Source organism: Hyalella azteca, unplaced genomic scaffold (assembly GCF_000764305.2).
Source record: "Hyalella azteca isolate HAZT.00-mixed unplaced genomic scaffold, Hazt_2.0.2 contig820, whole genome shotgun sequence".
Classification (NCBI taxonomy): domain Eukaryota; kingdom Metazoa; phylum Arthropoda; class Malacostraca; order Amphipoda; family Hyalellidae; genus Hyalella; species Hyalella azteca.
Genome location: NW_025931156.1, coordinates 25,730 through 33,536, shown reverse-complemented (window position 1 = coordinate 33,536; position 7,807 = coordinate 25,730).

The window sequence follows — 7,807 nt, the reverse complement described above, 5'->3', positions numbered from 1 at the left end:
ATGCGTCAACTTCAATAGCCTGGAAACTGGATGAAACATGTGCACATCAAGACTCTGTGGGAAATTTCCCACAGTTACTTAGTTTGTTAATTTCTTTTACTTTGTTTCATTAGAATAAGATTATTGTTGCGTTCAATCTAGGGTAAGTTTATTGTTAGGGAGTTTAATTCAGGGCCGGGATTCCGAAGTCAGGAGTTCGAACTGGGACTCCGCGGCATTAAGACCTTTTTTGCGAACCTGCAAACTACCTGTCGTCAGCCGCCGCTACATCATCAGCAATTTTCAACCCTAAGTCTAATCATCTCCCTAGAACTGTGATTTGTCTATTCCTTGGTTTGCGTGCCCGATTTTCTTTCATTTTGTTAAGTTCGCTTAAGTCTATGCTTAATTTTCGTGTGAGATGCTTCAGACTTCAATTATCTTATTTATTCAAATTTAATTGTTACCTTGAGTTGACGAGGCTCTAACTAAAGCTCTGTCGTGGAGTTTATGCCAAGTCGCTTTAACTTTAATCTTACTTCAAACCATCCAATCTTCAACTTTACTAACTGTCTTTCCGTCTGAAGCATCCTCCTTCTACTGATTTCTTCTTTTTTTCTTAAATTCAACTCTTCCCTAAGAGTGCGTTAGCACACTGAGCGGCAATATTCTCTAAAGTGATTACATTTTATTTGCAACCAACTAATTTAAATTCACTGCTTTCCGCTCTTGCTAATGTTACGCATTTATTTTTACTATAATGAAAATTTACGAAAAATCCATTCTTGACAGTATGAACTACAAGCTGGTGTGTAGCTGGTGGTGACTCGGCCGCTTCCATGTCAACTTTTGCAGCAGTTCGTCTCTAAACGCGGTTCCAGCCCTCATATCAAATTGATTTACCAAATTGATGAAGAGAATCCGTTCCTCGGCTGCGAGAATGCAGGCCCTCAAGAACTCTATTCAAGTCAATTCTCTTGCCAATAAAAGTTTCTAACATCACTGCCTATAATTTAATAACGATTGTATGAAAATAGTCATAATATATTTATTTTGGAAAACTGTTTTTGACCTGTCTCTTATACACATCTAGATGTGTATAAGAGACAGATGCACAACAGACCAGTGCTTTGACGCCGAACGGTTGAGTACTAGAATCGGCAAATTGTTTTGCATCGTCGCACGACCGCCCGGTCACTGTGCGCCACGATGTTTCTGCGAGAGAGAGACACATGCACAAGCAAAGCAAGTACGTCACTCTCTCTGTGTGTAGCTAATACTCGATTCTCTAGTCATGTCGGACTTTATGGAACCAAGCACGCGTACACACTGCTTCAAACTGCTCAAGACGGTCAGGGCTAAGCACAACACCCTAAAAGTCAGAGCGTGGAGCGTGCTACTGTGGGATTTCCCGGGACATATGCGATCAAAGCATCCCACTGTAACATTATTCGCTCTGATCGCGTCCTGCTGCTACTGTGGGATTTCCCGGGACATATGCGANGGCGCAATACCAATGCCAGCTACCGTCTCCATTGATCATTACGTCGCTGCTGGCATAAACACACCGGTAAGAGAGAATGCGCGCCGGAGCACACAAATCTTCCTCCGCCCGCGACCAGCAGCGACGTCATGTTTCGTCATGCCTTGCAAAACCAATTCAGTCCGCAAAGACTGTTCACAGGGCACGAGGCCCGCACGACTGCTGTGAGCACCATGATTTACTCAAGGTGACACAGGAGCCACCCCGCGCAAGCAAGGACACAGAGGGGGCTTGAAACGAAAAGAGAGATAAACCCTCAAAACGTCCAACACCAACACCTCTGAGCAAATCGCCCAAGCCGCGCGAGGCTTTCCCATATTCAGTGCCATAGAGTCAGGAGCAGACAACAGGACGGGGACACGAGGTACCCAACGTCCAGCTGCTCCATATACCAAACACCAGTGGCTCCAACTGCGAGCCTTTTAACCGCAGCAACTTTAATAGATGCTACTGAAGCTGGAATTACCGCGGCTGCTGGCACCAGACTTGCCCTTCAGTGGGTTCTCGACAGGTTATTTAAGACATACTCATTCCGATTGCGGGGCTCCAGAAGGAGCGCCCGCATCGTTATTTTTCGTCACTACCTCCCCAGAGTTCTGGGATTGGGTAATTTGCGTGCCTGCTGCCGTCCTTAGACGTGGTAGCCGTTTCTCAGGCTGCCTCTCCGGAATCGAACCCTGATTCCCCGTTACCCGTCAAGGCCATCGTTCGCACATAACGAGCGATTGATGGCTGATAAGGCAGACACTCGAAAGAGGCGGCGCCGTTCTGCTTGAACAGATACGTGCGCTCGTCCAAGTAATTATCCAGAGTCACCATTTATGCGGGCGGCGGCAGTGAGCGCGCACAAGGCACACCACCAGCCGTTAGGCATTGGTCTAATAAGTGCTTCCGTCGGTATGCTCTTGCAAGCACACCTCGGGATATGAGTGTCATGTATTAGCTCTGGAATTACCACGGTTATCCCCAGAAGGATTACTAGAATTTGAAACAAGAACCAACACCAGGGGCCACGGCTATAAACTAAATAAACAGCGTTGTAACACATCCATGCGACAACATTTCTTCTCGCTTCGAGTCACCGACATGGGGAACAGCCTCCCTGATAGCATCGTTGACGCTCCGAGTATGAACATCTTCANGCGCACGGCGCAGTCCTTAAACCAAGAGAGCACCCAAGCGGCATGGCAGTTCGCTAGGGTCTTCTTGATATGCCTTTGATCACACGACTTTCATTTTCACGTCAGAACGGGGGCCAGTGTAAGTGTGTGCTCACACAAGCGTAGGCAACAGGCGTTGGCTCTCTATTGGGCTAGGCAACACGCTGCACTTGTCAACGATCACCTTCATATACTGTGAGCCAACCACCTTGTTCGCCATACGCCAGCACACGGTACACAAAACCGCGACACACTTTCTCAGCATATGCCTTACTGAGAGAGTGCGTCAGTGCTACCTTCCAGAGCATCGTATCAAGACGGACACCCAGGGATCACAGGAAGGTAGCGAGCGAAACAGGTCCACAGAACTCAGAGCCAGCCAGCACGCAGGGTGGAACAAGAGATTCATTCAAATCCCCACTGAACCGCCACAGCATCGGCCACACACCAAGCTCTTTGCCGGGCGAAGGGACAGTACCCATTAGTGCGAACCATGAGGCATAGCAAATCCTCTAGCACCGCAAAAGCACGTCCACAACAATTGCCCGGTCTGTCCCACGTCTATTGACCCCACGGAGCGTTCAGCCTAGAGGTCTAGCAAATCCTCACGAATCGCCCCGCGGGGGTCAAAAAGCCTGGCTGGGAACGTGCAACCACCTCACGTCCAGCCGTCAAGGAAAGCATAGCAGGCTCCCTTGAGTGCATCCGAGCATGTGCCGGTCATGGGTAGTGTCTGGCCAAGCAATACCATCCACCACCTCAACCCACCTCACCGCTCAGCACTCGATCCCTATAGAAGTTTCTACAAAATACCATTGCACATACAAAAAATTTTATAGAATTTGCCTGGCCAGGCCAAGGAAACGACCCAAAATCGGCCCAAAAATCTCCCAAATTTATGGAGTCCGACTTTCAGAGGGGTCGATCGATCCTTGATCCTAGCCACGTTTTTGACACCCAAAAATTTTTGGCAGGGGTGGGAACCCTTAGGATAAAAAGTTGGAAATATTGCAAAATCCAGAAAAAAGTCGCCACAAAAATTGGGGCAATGTCCCTAGAGAAAATTTCGAGAGGACAATTTTCCTTGGCCGCAGCCACGTTTTTGACCCTTCTCGCCAAATTTTCTCTTAGGGTAACTTTTCCTCAACGGCAAGATTTTCCTTGGCCCCAGCCAGCAACTTTCACCCTCCAGAAATCGACACCCGGTTTCAAAATTCTTGGGGTCACTTTCCCGGAGGGCACGATTGCTTGGCAAGAGCAAGCAATTCACGCCACTCACAAATCACCACGGTCACACACCAGATTTCTCGAGCCATCTCAGAGGAGGTCAAATGCTTGGCCGGAGCCGACAATGCACCACCATCAAGCCATGCTTCCAAAACCAACCATGGCATAGCCAAGCCAGAGGAGGTCGAATGCTTGGCCGGAGCCACGTTTCCGCTTAGCAAATCAACCTGGGCTTGGGCTCAACCAGTGTCTTAAGGTAACACTTCCAGGGTTCGTAGCACGATAATATCCCGGCCGTACGCCTGCGATGAGACATACGGACCGGGAGAGTTGTCGGCTGGGAGCCGACAACTCACACCCCTAGATCGAAATCAGAGGGTACACGATTTTCTGGGACCAAAAAGGTCTCTAGCACAGAGAGAGGTCGAATGCTTGGCCCCAGCAAGCAACTCACACCCTCCTGAAATCGTCACGGTCACATACCAGATTTCTCGAGCCACCAAGTGCTCCATCTCAAGGTAGGTCGAATGCTCGGCTGTATTTTGAAACTGGAAGAAGACCTTATTAGTTAGGGTTTAGTTGTTCCTGACGTTGCATTTTTAAAGGTTAGAATAAAGAGTATAAAAACGACGTACAGACTCGAGTTGTTGAAGGTAATCCCACTATCCATCTTCGCAGACCTCACTCGACGGCTTCTAACGACGCACTGGCGGGCGCGAACGAGAAGATAGCGGCACCTTCTACTCTCCTCGTGTGTACAGGCTTACTAGCCAGATAGTCACCAAGCGACCGACACTAGCCAGATTTACTAGCCGTATGCACTATCCCTGTGTACAAGCACCTTAACCGTCATGGCAAACATTCCACTTTAATTCATGTTTTCGGAATATTTCAAAGAATAATTGAATATCGTCTGGAATCCACTTTGTTGGTTAGAAACATCTCTCAAACAAGCCATGATTCACTTGGCCCAAGATACTTCACAAGAGCGGCACAAATGCTCCCACAATGGCTGCATCAGCGCTACTAGCCACCTCTCCAGCCCAGAAATTCACCTTGTTCGCCACACGCCAGCACACGGTACACAATTCCGCGACACACTTAGAAAGAGCTCTCAATCTGTCAATCATGCCAGAGTGCTGGCCTGGTAAGATGGCCCGTGTTGAGTCAAATTAAGCCGCAGGCTCCACGTAAATTAAAGCAACACATCGTTGTCCCTCTCGGCCGCGTCTCAGGCACTTGCCGGCGCATGCCTCTGAAGCGGCTGAACCCCTATACACGAGGATAGTAGCGTGGACAGTTCAAGCGGCGGATGAACTAGCGGCTAGTACTATCCCTGTGTACAGGCACCTTTACAGTATAATTTGATAAGATTAAACTAATAATTAGCAGGTTTTGTCAGTGACTGGTAAATCAGTAACGGAGCGATTGTTTTAATTAACTGAAAGTAAGAAACGTAAGATTTGTAGGGAGCTGAATGAGTCAAGTTTAAAAAAAATTTAAGGCTACGAATATCGAATTAGACCCCAAACACGACTGTTTTAATAGAATGCTCACCGAGACTGATACTCACATTTTCAATGGACTATCAGAAAAAACGCATTTTATAGAGATAGTGCCAAGTGCCGACGTCTTATGCGACAGTTACTTTCTGAATGAGCACTTGCTAAATATCACACGATTTTCCCCAAGTCAAATTTTACTCAAGTTTTGAACTGCAATAATGATTTTATAGCATAAAATCATAAATAAAATGATAAAAAAAGATTTTATAGCATAAAATCATACTGCAGTATAACTCTGTAAGATAATCAAGAGGAGAGCATTTACAAATTTTACACTGATAAAATTAGTAGTAGTAGTTGTAGTAGAATGGTTTGCTAGCGCTTCAGCTTTCAAGCTATTTCGCGCCGGAGGTCAAAATGTAACATCGCCAGAAGGCGGAAGGTCTCAATTATTCAGTCTCGAATTATTCATCACCTACAAGGAGCGGAAGGTCTCAGATGTCCAGCCCGCTGAAGCTGGCTCGAGAGAAGCAGCGTTAGCATCTCTAAAAGACGAAGTGACAAGGAGGGACAGGTGATAAGCAACAGTAACTAAGACACTCGAACAAGAGGTCGCTTACACGGGACGTCGGCCGCCCGCACGAGAGAGACAGAGAAGGGAAATGTAAGGAACCCTACCTTCATAATAACTTAACCCCATAACTGAGACCAGCGGTCAGACACCGCGAGCTCAGCGGTAGGGCGCTCAGGAACTTATAAATTACAAACCAATTCAATTACAACTCAGTTAATTCCAACATATGATTAATGAAGCTGCATCAAAAGTTCTAAATTAAGATTTCATTAAAACAAATGAAATATTTGTCCGTTTAATAACACCGTAAACGGCATAGTCTATATTTCAAGCAAAAATTTGCCTTCAAAACTCTGTTAAGGCCAGTTAAAAGATCCATGAAATTCGTTCCACAAAGAACTCACACTCAACGATACAAATCCCGTGAAATATAAATCCATAATTCGCAAATGTAAAATCTTGCACACCTTACCGCTCAGGCGAAAATTAAAAAGGTTGACGAGGTTGAAGAATATCACTCTATAAACTGAACTATTTTATGCTATGAACACTTCTTTGGTGACAAGTGCCGTCGCAGGCATGGCCCTCAGGCGCTCTGTTGTACCATTTGAGGCCAGATTATATTTGAAAATGTACGGACATGAACTACAAATAGTTCTTAGATTTCCTCGAAAATAATATGCGCAACAATAATTTATCAAGAAGTTCATAGAAAAATATACTTCTGTCACGAATATAATGTGAAAATCTAGGCGACTTATTTGATCTCGTTTCTATGTACTGAAAAACAAACGTGAGAAATTTTCATCCTAGTTGTATACGAAAAAATTTCAGGCATGAAGAAGTCCATAGAATTCATCAAGTCCATAAATCATTAGTGATGTCAAAAAATCATTCCTCGCAAGAGATGATAAAGGAAAACGGTTCACCTTTTGTTAACAATAACTCTTAATATTAAAGCCAAGAACCACAAGCTAACAACCACAGGCAACAATGCATCACTGGACGGTTCATCATACAGCGAGCACACGTTGCTTCACTGCAACGTGCGAAAAAAGGTACACAAAGAATTTATACACACAATATATGCTGCCAGCAGTAAAATATGAACGTAGGCTATATGAACGTTTTGGGGGAAATTTTGTTTAGCATTCAGTTAAAATTGACAGACATTTTGAATAAATGCCGGAAACCGACAAGGGAATATAGGTCGTGAAAAATATCTTTAGTATTTTCAGACACTCGAAATGCTGCACAATGTTAAAGGTAACAGGCAATTACGAACGATAACAACCTTTTATCATATACAGATTTTGGCGATCATTTAGAGATTCTCCTTAACAAGTAAAAGATGGCCGACCGCCCTGCAGTGGAACAGGTTAGTGGCACTCACATATTCCTTCACAACGGCAAAAATAATTGTATACAACGACGAGCGTGTGAGCTCTCATTTCACAATGGATACCACAACCATAGGATAGATAAGCTAACAAATTAGTTAACTCGCTTGGAAAAATGATCAAATTATTATTATTTAAGACCACTCTATCAAATGAGCCAAGACTCACGCGAAAACAAGGTCATAGTTCATTACCAACGACACAAATACTTCTGGTGCATCAGCTTACAACTTTATACTAGACGATATCATTGCCAAAGACTTTCAACTAATTGCGTATATAAGCACTTTCATAAGAATACAACTAAGTTCTTCATTAAATGAAAAATGCATTAGTAGTTCAAGATATTCAGAGTTACGCGCGAGCAAGCAAAAGACTACCCTTTATGTTCCCGACGTACTATATATATATATATAAGC